Here is a 16,608-nt window from a genome sequence, read left to right as displayed (position 1 = left end):
CGAAGTGGTTTACAGGAAGGAAATTGCCAGTGCCTCATATACTGTTTACACAACTCAACCAAATTTTGGTGCCGAGTGAAGGGTCTAGGGTCAGGCTAGATTCAGCAGGGTTTGTTCAGTCAGCACCATCACCACTGATAAAAGTTGAGGATTAGTTCAAGTATTCGTTTCGCATTTGAGGTAGACATGAAACAGGCATTTGGCACAGCATACAGATAGACTCAGGACTCTGTGTTTCTGCTTTTTCGTCAACATTAGTTTGTTTGCAATTGTTAAAAAGTTGTGGAATTCACATAGACTTGAATTTTGAATACTTGGAGAAGAGAGTGGCAACACTGTATCTGCTTTTGCAGTGTCGGGTGTACTTTATCAGCAACAGACTTTTGGAAGTCCAGACGTATGTGATGAGTGCTCCCCTCATCTACTTGCTGCATTATTTGATCCAAAAATTTTGTGAAATTGAATGAATGAAGTGTTTTGAAACTCTTCAATCTTGTTTGATTGATTCACCTTTATTGAAATGTGAAGTGTAAGATCAATAACCAGCAAACCGAAATTTCAGTGCACGTTGTGTGATGTGCTACAGGAGGTGAGTGGAACTGTTCATCTCAGGAATCTTGGAAAATGAATCCAGTCTCTCTGAGATGGCATGGAAGGAAACAATAGGACACTCTCAACTCATTTAACATGCAAAGGATGTTCAGAAATGCCTTTGGTGAAGTAATTATTCAGTAATTTACTGAAATATGTGATACAAATGTCCCGGTCAGCTCTTGACAGTTAACTTCCTGCAACAAGAGGTGAGGATGGCTATATGTGAATAGTTTCCACCTGCCATTCTGGTATTAAAATGATGTAATGGTCATGAAGCTTTGAGGTAACTTTGACAGTCAGTCTTGGTTTAACTGCATCCAATCAACTTAAAATGACATCCGACGCTTCAGTCAGGGAGCTGTTTGGAAACCGTAGATTACAAATCATCTTTGTCCTTCCATTGAAATGTGTAAAATTGTGTTTACTTGTTGTTGTTTTCAGTCCTGCCAACACATGGTGATATTGTGCCCAAACTGGCCCTATGGTGACAGTAAGATTCGTGAGCATGTAACCTATTATATGGCTCTGACAGCAATAAGTCAGATGCCATCACTTGAGAATGGTCACGTGAAGAGCAAAGGCTTCAGATGCCACACGAGTTGTTTTAAGTCCTCCCTTATTTACATCTTGTACAAAGTTAGTTATTACAGCACAGAGTTGAAGAGCCATTCTTAGTGATAAGGAGCAAGCAGCCTCAGGGCCAGTGTAAGTGCAGACACTGACAACCCAGAGATACTCCAGATTGGTAGCTGAATATGCAGATCACAGTATTGGCTGAAACCACAAAGTTGAGCACATGTTTTGGACTACTGTGCAAGTTTCCTTTGAGCAGTCAGCATATTATTGTAGTTTCTAACTTTAAAACCACAAGTGTATATGAGATTGCACTTGCCCTGGCCTCTCACTCTGACTTGGAAGGACACTGAAAAATGACCCACTGTCAGCTGAACCTCACTCCCAGGCGTCCCTCTATCATTTGAACTGCAGTGTTTGCTAAACAGCAGTTGTTTTTTTAAAAAAAAACTGCTGCAGTGGGAAACTTTGTAGAGGAGAGTGGCAGCATAGGATCTGCTTTGCTGCACAGTGCGACAGTTACTAATCACTCTATCGACATGAGACTCATTAACCTGTTTTCTTTTGGCAAATAGAATGTGATCCGTAATGATTCAAGAATGCAGTCAAGTTTTAATGCTTTGCAAGGAGAGGTTGATTTTTTATTTGGTTCTCCTTTTGGTTAAAATATGTAATTTTGTTCGTGTCTTTTGTTTGTGTTAAGATGAGCTTCGCATTTTGCTCATTCACTAATGCCTTGTCTCCAAGATGGGGTTTCCGCCTGAATGAAACCGTCAAGGCTGCATTATGTTGTGCAAAGAACTTATAGAATAAGCTTCCAGCACTCTGTCCCAGACTCTGCTGTTTTTGAATATGAAGTTGGACACTGAATGCTTTGCGTTAATATGGCACAAAATGCACATTTGTTAGCCAGGTTTTGAGCTACAGAAGACCAGAATGCCACACACAGAATAAGTGTCTGTTCATGTCTGTGCTGTGGCATTTTATCCAATGTAAAATATTAAATACTGCCTCAATCTGAAATCCTGAAGGCCTCAAATGGCTTATATATGTCAAGTAACACAGATATGCAGCATAGTGTTAAATCTTAATTATGTGGGAACTGTTTCAGACTGCCTGGTGATATAAGTGTGTAACTTGTTCAATTTCTCCCAGCTATCAATTGGACAACAGTGCTTCCAATTCTGCCTTTTTGTTTGGTCATTTGAGCAGTGTCATTTCCTTCGTTAATTGAACCGGGTAGAATTAGCACATCATTTCTTCACTGTGGGGTATTCATTGATTCCTGGAGGATTTTGTTTGCTGCCAGTGTGTGCACTGAACTGTCTACTCGCAATGTTTTACATTTCCCCTTCCTGTTTATTTGGTACATATACTGCAGCCTGCATTAGACTAGTCTGTCTATTCAGACAGTATTGGGGTTATGACGAAGAACATTAGGTGTGATATGTTTAACAAATGTGAGATGAAGCTGTGGTTTTTGGGGAAAAGCAGCTAATTTTATGCCTTTTTAGTTGAATCGGTTCATTTCTGGTTTTTTCAAGACTGGATTGATGGGTACATGTACATGAGTGTGTACGTACCCATCTGATCTGCAGTCTGTAGTTGTGTATTCATTCCATCACATGCAGGATGAACTGAGTTCACAACCACTGCATTGCAGATATTAGTGAGCATGTGTCTGGAACTAGACCTAAACACCTGCCAGAACTCTGTCGCTGAGTTCTGCTTTCATTGGCATTACAGACCCACCACAGGCAGCGACGGGGCTGAGTCGGTTCATCATCACATATAACCTGATTCTATACAGTGTGTTAAATGACCACGGGATAAAGGCAGACACAACCAGAGTTTCATGCATTTTTTGATAAAACGCCTCTTTGTTTTTGTGTTTGCTACTTTTGCTGAGTAGCTCATTTTAAGTACTTTATTTTGCATTTTAAAAGCTCGGCTAACCCGAAGTGAAGAGTTACATTCAGGGAACTTATTCATTACTCTGCCACATCCCAGAGGTTTGCAGAAATCGCTGCCTTAAGGACCACTTGGGGGACATTTTATCTCCTTCCCAGGGTTCACTCAGACCGAACCGCTCTCTGCTGTTTGTGCACTTTGACCTCCAAGACTAGATTTAACAAGTCCCTCAGGAGTTCAGTGTTTATCTTTATAGATGTTTAATTATGACCGCTTAACGTAATGCCATTAGATCAATGTACTCTAACTGCCTGCTTAATCTCCCTTCAATGAGGCTGCACAAAAACATCTGTTTGCTAATAATGAGAACATGGATGTTAGTGATGGGTTTCCACTCCCTGTATGTTTATAAACTCGAGATTTTTTTTATCAAGTCATCATCTCTCTGCAGTCACGAGACTGATTCTTTTTCTTCACCATGGGAAGTTAAAAAGACAAAGTCTTGACTACCTCAGACTTGACCTGGCATGGCATTTTTTTGGTACGAAGGTCAGGTAATGTAATATCTTCTTATAGATGCATTCTACCGATTGCCATTGCATAATCAGCAGCATTAAGGCACAAGGATAGACCAGCTGGAGTTGGATCTTATTAATGCTCAGGTTCTTCTGTTTTATGCATTTCCTGTTGCAGGAGGGCATGAGGTCCTCCTGCAGGAAGGGAAATCTGGCTTCTACCTTTACAGCTTGGGAATGGTTGGTCTGAAGGAAAGTTTGGGATGGTTGAGGTTGTGGTGATGTTGCACATTACCTCCTGTCACATGATTGCTGATAGTGGGCATTATGAGACTCTGAGCAGCAAACCCAAGTTGCATTGGTGGACTATTTGACCTTAGAAAACTTGGGATGAATGTTTTATGATATTGAATATGAATTTCGTTCAAAGAAATCACAGATGGTGAGGTTTAAGATCTTTGGTCAAATGGTGCTGGCAAAGCTTGTCTTGTCATGGCTTCTGAATGTGGCATGATCTGTGGGGCAAGGAAGTCGCTTTGTTTTCTCTTTTGGGGGTGATATTGATGAACAGCTTCATGTGTTCTGCGTTATGTGAGGATAGCAGAAGTGCAGCTAGATAGCTGTTAGCCCTTCCCATATCATACTGTCTTTATTCTTGGGGTTACATTGTACATTTGGAACTGACAGAGGATTTAGTTTTTGATGTAAGATTCATCGTAGTTTAACATAACAAGACCCACTCCTGTGAAATGTTGCTAAGAACTTTGCCCAAAAGGAGTTGAATCCTTGCACTTGCCACTTGTCTTCAAACAGGTAACTCCTTCTAATTATGTTGTGTGGGTTTTTTGCATGGACCCCGATATGTTACTATTAAATATACAGGAGGGAGTAAAAGATGAGAATCTTGGGGAATCTGCTGCTCCCTGGCGGATATCTCTGAGATCAGAAGCTTACGATTATTGCTCCTCCCTCCACCCACAGGAAAAAAACCGATTCCAGCTGGTTGGTCTAGCCTCCTGTTCAGTCTGAGGTTGACTGCCTTAAATGGGTTAGCAAACCGCTCTGTCATCTACCTGTGATAAAGAAGGCTTCTCCATGGAGCTGGACATGAAACTTACTGGCTTCTTGAAGAAAGAATAACCCCTCATGTTCTGATTCTTTGCTGCTTCACACCAAATCAAAGCTTTCTCATACGATTGAAGTCTCATGAACTTGGAGAAGTTTATGCTTATGACAGTTGAGGAGAACCGTGAGTTGTGTCTTGGAGTATCTCAGTATTATTGGTCATGGAATCAGTTAACTATGTACATTGCTTCTGCTTTCTTTTAAACAAGTACTTTTGAATATTAGTGTGTAATATACAAAATTGTATTCTGCTGGTTAGTTTTAGCCTGAAGTCAGGCAGAAGTTCATTCCATTTGAAGTAATAAGCTCTAATTGGTGGTACATTTTATGAATTGCTTTAAAAGAAGTTGGTGTGAAATGCTTTCTGCCCTGTCAGTGCGGCGACATTTTAGTATGATGGGTTCCGAATCCCATCCTTTGTCTCCCCATTCCTCTCACCTCCCTTCTGTTGTTACTTGTGGAAAAAGTAGGGATTGTCCAAGCAATTTAATGATCGGAAAGCAAATTGAGGCCATGAAAATGAAAAGTAACCAGAACCTTGGTGTGGAGGACCTCAAAGTGCCTCATTTACAGGTGCACATTTTACAGTTCATTACACAGGTTGGTACTAGGAACTTAGATCTTTTCAAAGAATTTTTTAACTCAGCAAAGACACAGTTCCAGAGTCCTAGAGATGTACAGCATGGAAACAGATTCTTTGGCCCAACTTCTCCATATCGACCAGATATCCTAAATTAATCTAGTTTCCTTTATCAGCATTTGGCCTTCTAAAGCCGCCATTCATATACCCATCTAAATGCCTTTTAACTAGTGTCATTGTATCAGCCTCCACCACTTCCTGTGGCATCTCACTGCATACATGCATCACCCTCTGCTTAGAAATGTTGCCCCTTATGTCTCTTTTACATCTTTCCCCTCCCACCTGGAACCTATGTCCTCTAGCTCTGGACTCCCCCACCCCAGGGGAAAAGACTTTGGCTGTTCTCAGTATCCATATCCCTCATTATTTTATTAACCTCATAAGGTCACTCCTCAGCCTCTGACGCTCCAGGGAAAATAACCCCAGTCCATCTCTCCTGATAGCTCAACCCTCCAACCCAGAAACATACTTAGAAATCTTTGTGAACCCTTTCAAGTTAACAACATCTTTCCGATAGCAGGGAGACCAGAATTGAATGCAGTATTCCAAAAGTGGCCAAAGCAATGTCCTGTGGCCACAGTGGCCGCAACATGACCTCTTCATGCCTTTACTCAGTGCACTGACCGATAAAAGCAAACAGACCAAACATCTTATTCACTGCCCCATCCTCCTGGGAGACCACTTTCAAGGAACTACGAACCTGCACACTCAGGTCTCTTTGTTCAGCAACACACCCCAAGACCCTACTATTAAGAGTATAAATCCTGCCTTGATTTGTGTTACCAAAATGCAGTCCCTCACATTGATCTAGAATTACACCATGTTTGCCACTCTTGGGCCCCTCGGCCTGTCTGATCAAGGTCCCACTGTATGCTGAGCTAACCTTCATATGTGCACTGCACCACCAAACCTTAGGGTCGTCTGCAAACTATGTGATCATTCTTCCTTTGTTCACATGGAAATTACTTCCATCAATGACAAAAGGCAGCGGACCCAGCACCGATCCTTGTGACACACTGCTGGTCATAGCCCTCCTGTCCGATGAACAGCCCTCCAACACCACCCTCTGTCTCCTCCCTTCAAGCCAATTTTGTATCTCAGTGGTTGTATCTCCTTAGATTCCATGTGATCTAACATTGTGAACCAGTGCAGAACTTTGTCGAATACCTTTCTGAATTTCATATGAACAACATCCACCGCTCTGCCTTCATCAATCTCCTTTGTCACTTTTTAGAAAAATTCAATCAAATTACTGAGACCTGACTTCCCACGCGCAAAGCCATGTTGACTGTCCCTAATCAGTCCTTGCCTTTCCAAATTCACGGAACTCTTGTCCCTCAGGATTCCTTCCAACAACTTGCCCACCACCGACGTCAGGTTCACTGGTCTATAGTTCCCTGGCTTGTCCTTACCACCCTTCTTAAACAGTGGCACCACATTAGCCAACCTCCAGTCTTCCGGCACCTCATCTGTGACTATTGATGATACAAATGTCTCAGAAACGGGCCCAGTAATCACTTTCCCAGCTTCCCACAGAGTTCTGAGGTACACCAGGTCAGGTGTGGGGGATTTTAGCCTTGTTTTGTACTTTTTAAGATGCCCAGCACCTCCATCTTTGTAATATGGATGTTTTTTTCCACTGTCACTATTTAGTTCCCCAAATTCTCTGACTTCAATATCCTTCTCCACAGTAAATACTAACACAAAATACTCAATTAGTATCTCACCCATCTCCTGCAATTGCACACACAGGTGGCCTTTTTGATATTTAGGTGCCCTAGTCTCTCCCAAGTTACTTTTTTGCCTTTAATTTTTATAGAATCTCTGAGTTCTCCTTAACCCTATTTGCCAAAGGTATCTCATGTTCCCTTCTTGCCCTGTTGTGTATATACTACTTATACTTCTCTCGGGATTCACTCAATCACAGCTGTCTGTACTTGCCATACACCTTTTTCTTGATCAAAGACCCTCAATGTCTCTCGTCATCCAGCATTCCATATGCCGACCAGCCTTGCTATTCACACTAACGGGAACATACTGTCTCTGGACTATTGTTATCTCATTTTTGAAGGCCTCACACTTTGCAACTGTCCATTTACCTGCAACTAGTCTCTCCCAATCAAATTTTGAAAGTTCTTGCCTAATACTGTCAAATTTGGTCTTACTCCAGTGTAGAATTTTAACTTGTAGATAATGTCTCTCCTCTTCCATAACTATTTTAAAACTAATGGAATTATGATCACTGGCCCCAAAGTGCTCCCCCACTGACACCTTCGTCACTTGCTCTGCCTTACTTTCCTAAGTAGAAGTCAACTTCTGCACCTTCACTAGTGGTGCATCCACGTACTGAATAAGAAAATCTTCTTGTACACACTGAACAAATTCCTCTCCATCCAAGCCCTTACCGCAAAGGCAGTCCCAGTCTACATTTGGAAAGTTAAAAGCCCCATGCATAACAAACCTTTCACTCTTACAGGTATCTGAGATCTCCTTACAGATTTTCTTCTCTGTTTCCTGGGTGGGATATAGTACAATCCCACGAAGGGCATCATCCCCCTCCTATTTCTTACTTACACCCAAAGAACTTCACTGGGCATATGCCCAGTCATATCCTCCCTAAGTACAGCAGTAATGTTATTCATAACTAAAGACTCCACTCCCTCTCCTCTCTTTTCCCCCACCCCCCTCCCTTTCTATTCCTCCTAAAACATTGGTACCCTGGAACATTCAGCTGCCAGTTGCCGTTCCTTGAATCATGTCTCTGTGATAGCTGTGATATCCCAGTCCCATGATGCCAACTATGTTCTGTGTTCACCCCCTTACCTGTCAGGCCTCTCACATTGAAATAAGTGCAGTTTAATTTATCAGTCTTACCTCATCCTTTGCCTTGCTCTTGCCGACCTTGACCAGCACATCTCCCCTGGATACTAGTCCCCTTCCAATTCAGGTGCAACCCACCAAATTGGTCAGTGTACTCTTCCCTTCACTGGTTTTGCCCTTTTTTCTGATCTGATGGGTATATTGTCCAAGGAGCCACCGGTGCCATTGTCTGAAGGCACATCCTGAGTAAACATCCTTTGCCTGTATGCAGCCATTGCTCTATCTTGAAGTAACTCATTGGAATTTTTTTTTCAATTTCAAACCAAATTCATCCACCTGCTTTTCAAAATGAATTCCAAAAACTGAAAAAGTGTAGAATAATTTTCCAAAAGCTTGACTCAAGTGCAATTTATTTGAGCTTTGCACATGTGTATGAGAGTGAAATGAAAGGTTTTTTTCTCTCTCTCGTTACACACCTGTTGGAGCTGACCCTATTTTTTTGGTTGTTTTCCCAACCAGAAAGCTACAGTAGCAACTGTCTTGTCTTGGTACAGTTTGAGTTCATTTACTTTTGAAAAAAACATTGAATTTTGAAGTAAACGGCTAGCTTCTAATGATCTCATTGTCTCTTTTGTCGATGGGTGAGATAATGAGAACGTTATAATTGGTTTCACCCATGAAGCAGCATTACAGAGTGACAGGCAGTTTGTTCTTCTGTCCGCTGGCTGGAGACTGCTGGATACGCCTTGTATTACTTGTGAATTGGCACGGAAAGTTTCTTTTTTCTTCCATTTCTGTGTAATCGTTATTTGATTCTTAACGTTCTCATTTGAGATTTCGTTGAGTCTTTTCGCCAATCCTGAATCCGGAGAATGACATTCTTTCATTTCTTATCCTATTTTGAAGTGTTTGTTAGGCTGGGCAAGGGGTGTAGTAGGCAGGACTTAATTGGCTTCTTGATCTCTCCTCTTTCTTTTCACATTCCTTCCTCCCCAACCAACTGTCACCCAGTTAATAGCAGATATAAGGTGAGTGTGGGGACTGCAAATGCTGGAGGTTGGGGTCAAGATTAGAGTGGTGCTGGAAAAGCACAGCAGGTCAGGCAGCATCTGAAGAGCAGGAACGTCGATGTTTCGGGCAAAAGCCCTTCATCAGGAATTCCTTTTGTCCGTAACATCGATTTGCCTGCTCCTTGGATGCTGCCTGACCTGTTGTGCTTTTCCAGCACCACTCTAATTTTGACTCTAATAACAGAAATAAGACTGTTACGCAGAAAATGAGTGAGCAACCGACAGCTCCAAGCATCTCCCTTTGCATTCCTAACATGTTTCAGCTGAAGTGCATTTTTGTTACAAAGCACAAAGGTGAATCTAAGCATCTAAATATTGTGTATCCTGAAGAGTTCAAGGAAACAAAGCTCCCAAAAAAAGGCAAATTCAATCTTGGGTTAATTTCAAATTGTTTTATTTCTTATTGATAGATACATCCAAGACACACATGCATGGTGATGTGATATGTCTTTAAGCTTAGAAGAGTGAAGAATAAGGATTCATCTGATAGAAGCTTTTAAGATGCGAAACATGGAAATGTTTGAGCACGAGAGGAAATGGACATAATTTGGATATTCTGTGAAAAGTCACTCACAAATGTGGAAACTCGGATGAACCATTTGTGCCTGATGGAATGTAGAAACTGCTATCATAGGGCCTTGACCTCGCTTGATGTGAAGGAAAGTTAAGTCACCACATGAGGGAGAAAAGAGGAGGCTTTATTACTCTGATCGGATAATGAGAAATGGGCCGAAGCTGATGTGGAGCTTCTCCCAAATGTATGACAGGCATGTTTCTGCTCTGTAAATATTTCATCAACCCCTTTCTTAATTGCTGTCCTCTGAACTCTGCTGGAAATTTTGCAGATATAGCCTTGGACTCATCGGAGTTGGGTTCTGACCTGGTGAGACCTTGGGATGAATGCCTTGAGTTCTTGTTTGAATTGACATGCAAAAATACTTGTTGAGTTAAGCGTATGAGAAGTTCAGTGTGGAGCTGTAATCTATAAGAGTCACTGAGAAGATCCATGAATAGTGGCTGTCTTATGTTTGTCGCTCTGTGTCAAATGAGGCAGTGAATATATTCACAGCAGAGTCAGAAGGACGTTGGTTTGGGTGTAACAGGCCTATGACAGGTACTTGACTGTTTAAGTATTTCCTTGAACATGATTTTATAAAGAAATAACTAGCAAAGTAACTGAACTCTTGCAGTCTACAAAAAATTGTGAAGACTTGCCCTTGACATGTGTAAAAGTACAGCTCAGCACTTTTTATAAATAGTCATTTCCACTCTGGGAGAAAAGTAAATCGGATACTTCATCCATTCATGTGATGCAAGTTGTGCTCCGGTTACAGACAATGCATGTTGGGATATTTCCAAATGTCAAGTTTTGTGTCGTTCAGATACTCCTTCGGTGACTCTGTGTTGTGTTCAGAATTTTACATCAGAGTATCTCAGCCATCAGATTGTAAATGTTTTGAAGTGTTGAGCAAAGTTGTCATATATCTTGGAATAGATGGGGACGAACTGAACTTTCTGCTGCTCGCAAAAAAAAAAGTTGTGGAATCGACAGCAGCTGCAGAAAGCAAACTTGAATTGTCTATCTAACAGGTTGGGATTAGATTAGATTAGATTAGTGTGGAAACAGGCCCTTCGGCCTAACAAGTCCACACCGACCCACACATACCCCTATATTTACCCCTTATCTAACACTACGGGCAATTTAGTATGGCCAATTCACCTGACCCACACATCTTTGGACTTTGGGAGGAAACTGGAGTACCCGGAGGAAACCCACGCAGACACGGGGAGAATGTGCAAACTCCACACAGTCAGTCGCCTGAGGTGGGAATTGAACCTGGGTCTCTGGCGCTGTGAGGCAGCAGTGCTAACCACTGTACCATCGTGCCACCCCAAAGTCCAACTCCAGTGGAATCAAAGATATTTTCTCCCTGTTAATTTTAAGCTTGCCAATTACTCGTGACTTATTTGGATTTTGGTCATCAGCGTGTCTCCACAGGTTTCTTGCTTGTGGTTTCTGTAATTGGTCATTTGTGCAGCGTGAAAAGTATTCACATTGCCAGTGGATGTAACCTCTTCAAACCACCAACAGCTATGTTTCTGGTATTGTCGGTACAGTTTTCAAATTCAGGTTGACTTGGAGTCTCCAGAAACATCTAGGAAACTGATGTGTGCATCACAGGAAAAAGGCTGTGGGCATGTTTGAAAATAAAATGAGTTTACTGTCTGATAGTCGCTGATCACCTGAGCCAGTTGGTTCATTTCTGTCCTGCCATACTGTTGCAGGTGGGAGAGTGGGGTGTGAACCGATGATTTTTATGTCATATATCTTGGAATATTTCCAGTTAAACTCGCCAGCTTTCCATTTCCTCTTGTGCGTTTCCTTGAGAAAGCTCTTGATCTGATAAGAATCAGACCATATCTGTGAGAAATGGTTTCTGCCTCTTCTGTGTGAATGCATGCTTGTGTATTGAGAATTAGTCGGGATGCCTTTTTATCACTTAACCATAGTACATTAATGGAGACATATCCATCAATTATCAATGTACCATGTTAAGTAAAGGCGTTGATTCATCACTCCCTGATTTAGTAGGGAGTGATGTGGGAACCAGGAGATGTCTAACAATATACCGATGTGCACAAAATGCAAAGAGTGACAGGTACAACTAGAATAGAGGATAATAGGTTCAGAAGTGGGGTAATGGGAAATGATGAGTTCTGAATTAGGGTTACTATACACGTAAGTGAATGCACCAAGTGTTGTCAGTAAGATTGTGTTGCATGCATACTTTGCCATGTGGCTGTGTGATGATCTGACTGTGACAGTGACCTTTCTCAAGGACAGGCTTGATTCAATGTTAAATATTCCTGGACACAAGGTGTTCAGGAACAACACTAAAGGATGAAAAGGGGGCCAAACAGCAGTGTTAAGAAAGAAGGACATTGCAGTGATGGATAAAGAGGAAGTTGGAAAGGTTTCAAGGACAAAGTTGATTTGGCAAGGGCTAAGGAACAAAAAGAAATATGCAATTAGATTGTTCATGCGTTGATTGTGGGCCCCAAACTCAAAGCAAGATGTGGAGGAATAAATTGGTCATGAAATTATAGAGACATGCAAAAATGTTGGGTGGTCATTGCGTAGAATTGTATTGCAAAGGGCAGAGGATGTTCAGGAGAACTTCTACAGTAGCTTTTCAGTCCAACAAGAAAGGCAGCACTGCTACACCTGGCAATGAAGATCATATATCAGTGGGTCAACATTTGACCCTCAGTAATCAGTGTAATGTTAGGTTTAGGGTGACTGTAGAAATAGCAGTCAAAGAAAAAAATGGTTCGTTAAAAATGGCTCTCGGGAGATCCAAGATGGCGGTGACTCAGCAAGTCTGAGTCTACAGAGCCCTTCCCAAAACCTGGGAAAAGTGGGTTACCTGTCCCCACCACACTTGCCAAACCACCCAAAAAATTTCTTTAATCTTAATTAGCTGCTGAATATTATATTTAAATAGTCTAATACTGAGTGGATAATGAGTAAATCAAAGGGACCCCACAGCTCTCAGAAAACAAAGACCCCTCCCCCACCCTCCTCTCCTCCGGCTGCAGCTGATGTAAAAACAGGCCTTATAGAGATGATTGCTAGGCTGGAATCGACACTCGTCAATTTCATCGCAGAATCCAGACAGAGATGGAATGCATTCGAAGAAAAGCTGCAGAAACAGAATCACTCTATGGGAGAATTGCAGGGCCGAGTGGAGGGGGCAGAACTAAAGGCCATGACCTCCGAGGCTGCAGCTCAAACAGCTGCAGAACAGGTGAGAGCTCTGGAGCAGAGAGTCAGGGCCTTTGAAATCTACATGGATGATATTGACAACAGAAATCGGAGAAAGAATATTCGATTGCTGGGCCTTCAAGAACAAGAAGGGAAAGAACAGTTAGTAGTATTTCTGGAGCGATGGCTTCCCCAGCTTTTAAACCTGGGGGCTGAAACTGACCGGGTAAGGGTGGAGTGGGCCTACCGGGTCGCAGTACGCGGATCTGGCCCAAACCAGCGCCCACGCCCGGTCCTGTTCCGGCTGCAGAGTTGTAGGGAGAGGCAGATACTCCTGGATGCCTCCAGAAAGCTTGGAAAGGATCCTAAAGCTATGATTCATGAAGGATCCAAGATTATGTTATTTCAGGACTTCTCCCCGGCTTTGGCACGAAGAAGGAAGGCGTTTGATGAGGTGAAGAAATGTTTAAGGGACTTAGATATTCAATACACCTTACGCTACCCAGCGACGTTATGCTTTACCCACGAAGGATCCGAGTATAATTTTAGATCATTGGAAGAGGCCAAGAAACTTTTAGACTCTGTTAAATAAATCGTAAGAGACAATTTATGTTGGCTTGCCTCTCCCACACTCCGTGGGGAGAAATGGATACTTTATTCTACTTTACTTTTGCCTCTGGGAGCGGGGTTGTCTTCCTTGCTATGTTATTATACTTAACTGTAATCTGTTGGAGTTGTAATTTTATAGTTATGTGTGTTTGTACGTGGCATTGATGCTAGCAGATATACTCAGGTATGGGTGGGGAGGGGTGGGGGTGCAGCGCTCACTGTTAACTCTAGCTCGGTATTATATCTAAATCCTATTAAGGAGCGCCCGGGTTGAGGGTGGGACACTGTTTGGGAGAGGATATGGTGGAACGTTGGAAAGGTAGTAAGGCCCCCTGAGAACAAGGGGGAAGATCTCCATTCAAACATGTTTAATTTTTTTTTGTTCTTATTGTTTGGAAATAACTTCCTTTTTATCATACTGTTATGAGTGTATTAGAGAACATTTTCTCTTATTTGAAGGATGTAAGCGACTCAACTATACACTCTGGATGATTGTGGATTAGTTGAATTTTGATGATTATATATTTAAGATCTATTTTTATATTAATGTTTGTGCTTGAAAATTCTGCTTATTTTTGTAAATTTGTCAAAATGTTAAATTCCCAATAAAAATATCTATAAAAAAAAAATGGCTCTCGGTCAAATAAATTGGAATCCAGGATTGGCAGGAAAAATGGTAGCTAGATATTGACCTACCTTCCATAAACAATGATTTGGACACAGTCAAAATATACTCACTTGAAATGGGAGCACAGAACGGCAAATCCAGAAGTCAATGTATGACAAAAGAGGCAGAAGTGATGGTGAAGAAGAAAAAGTGAGTTTGTGACACGTCACTACATACAGGTGAAAACAAGACTGAATATAGATGATTCAGAGGGGTTGTGAAAAAGCACTGGAAGAAGAAAAAAGGTTGTATGAAAGATGCTGGCAGTGAATATTAAAAGGAATTCTGAAGTCTTTTGTCGTGATGTAAAAAGTAAAAGGGTGATAAAAGAAGTGGGGCTGATGAGCAAGGCAGAGGAGATGCAGAGGATATGGCTCTTTGATCTGTCTTTACCAAGGAGGGAGATGCAACCCAAGCCATGGTGGAAGAAAACAAAATTCATTTCTGATTTGGCTTCTCAATTGATGAGTCCGTGGATAGGTAGTCAGAACTGATAAGGTGCCAGGACCGGATGAGATGCATTGAAGGACAATGAGCATGGATACTGGAAGTAAAAATGGAACCATCAGAGATACTAACAATAATTTATTGTTCTTCCCAAGATTTGAGCAGTGCAATACATATTGCATACATTGTGTCCTTGTTCCTAAATTGGTATGATGGTAAGCCAAACAATTACAGACAAGTTGGTTTAGCTTATGTACGTGGGAAAGTGACTGATATAAAATATGAGAAATAAGCAGAGACCATTTGACCCCTCAAGTATCCTCTGTCATTCAGCAAGATCATGACTGATCTGTTCATGTGTCAAAATACATGTTTCTCTGTCCCCAATAATATTTGAGTCACTAACCTGCAAAAAAACTGTCGACCTTTGCATTCAAAATGCCATAAGAGTCATACCCACAGTCTGCTGAGGCATAGAGTTGCATGTTGCATAACGCCTCAGAGAGAAAACTCACTCTCTCTCTCATCCCCATCCGAAAGTAGGGATTGCCTTTATTAAAGCACTGCTGCTTAGCAATGGACTCATCTGCAAGAGGAAACATCCTTTCCGTGTCCACCTTGTCAAGACCTTGCAAGATGTGAGGCGCGTTAATCAAGTTGACCCCCTCTTTTCAGCTTCCTTACTTTTATGTTCAGTTGCTCAAATAAGGATGCTTTTCCAAATGCCTTACTGATTATTTGGTATACTCCTTTCTGAGTCCTGTGCAAGAATACCTTCATCCTTTGGAATTCTGCATTATATTCTCTGTTTGACCAGTCTTTTGCTTTTTCTGTCGTCTGTCCAGCGTGAAAAGTTTCCCTTTATCCCACATGATAGTCCATCTGGCAGATTTTTACCCACTCAGTCAACCTATCTCCATCTGTGTGCAAACTCATCAGATCTCCCTCACTGCATGTATTTCGACCGATCTGTGTGTCATCAGCAAATTTGTCTGCCAGCTTTCGGGTCCCTTCATCTCAGACATGGAGTTACTTTGTAAAAAGCGCAGGGGCCAACATAAAGCCCTCTGTTTTCTCCTAACCTACCAGTTTTCCTTCCATGCTAAATTGTTAGCTTCTGCAGTAAGCCTCAATCTCCCTTCGCAGACAAGTTGGAAACTATTAGAAGCAATAATTGAGGACAAAGTCAGTAGCAGCATGGGCAAATACAGCTTAATTAAGGAGAGCCAGTGTGGAATTCCATTGAGCCAGTCACGTTTAACTCCAATCAGGGAGCTTTTGATGACATGATAGTGAGAGTTGATAGGAAAATGGTGTTGATTTGGCATAGAATTCCACCAGTGTGAAAGCAGGCCATTCAGGCCATCGAGACAACACCAACCTTCTTAATGACATCCCACTCAGACTGAATGGAGTTTGCACATTGTCCCCATGTCTGCGTGGGCTTCCTCCTGGTGCTCCGGTTTCCTCCCACAGTCCAAAGATGAATTGGCCATGCTAAATTGCCTGTAGTGTTAGGTGAAGGGGTAGGGGAATGGGTCTGGGTGGTTGCACTTCGGCAGGTTGGTGTGGACTTGTTGGGCTGAAGGACCTGTTTCCACACTAAGTAATCTAATCTAAACATCTGAATAAGTGATCTAATATTCCCCCCCCCCCCCATCCTGTCCCTGTAACTCTGTATATCCCTTGGTTAATCCACCTAACCTAGACATCCCTTCACACAATGGGCAGTTTAACATGGCCAATCCACCTGACCTGCACGTGTGTGAACTGTGGGAAGAAACCGGAGCACCCGGAGGAAACCCACGCAGACACGGGGAGAATAAGCAAACTCTCGACAGACAGTGGTCCAAGGCTAGAATCGAACCCAG

At 42.1% G+C, this 16,608-nt stretch overlaps 1 protein-coding gene across 49 annotated transcripts in view; it reads left to right on the top strand.

The window, feature by feature from the left end:
• LOC132836823 (calcium/calmodulin-dependent protein kinase type II subunit beta) overlaps window positions 1–16,608 on the top strand; it is a 262,349-nt gene that overhangs the window by 31,714 nt on the left and 214,027 nt on the right. The gene's annotated exons all lie outside the window — the stretch shown is intronic.

This window comes from Hemiscyllium ocellatum, chromosome 48 (genome assembly GCF_020745735.1).
Source record: "Hemiscyllium ocellatum isolate sHemOce1 chromosome 48, sHemOce1.pat.X.cur, whole genome shotgun sequence".
NCBI classification, from domain to species: Eukaryota; Metazoa; Chordata; class Chondrichthyes; order Orectolobiformes; family Hemiscylliidae; genus Hemiscyllium; species Hemiscyllium ocellatum.
Note: the sequence above shows the minus strand (reverse complement) of the source record. Positions and strands in the feature narration are given on the sequence as shown.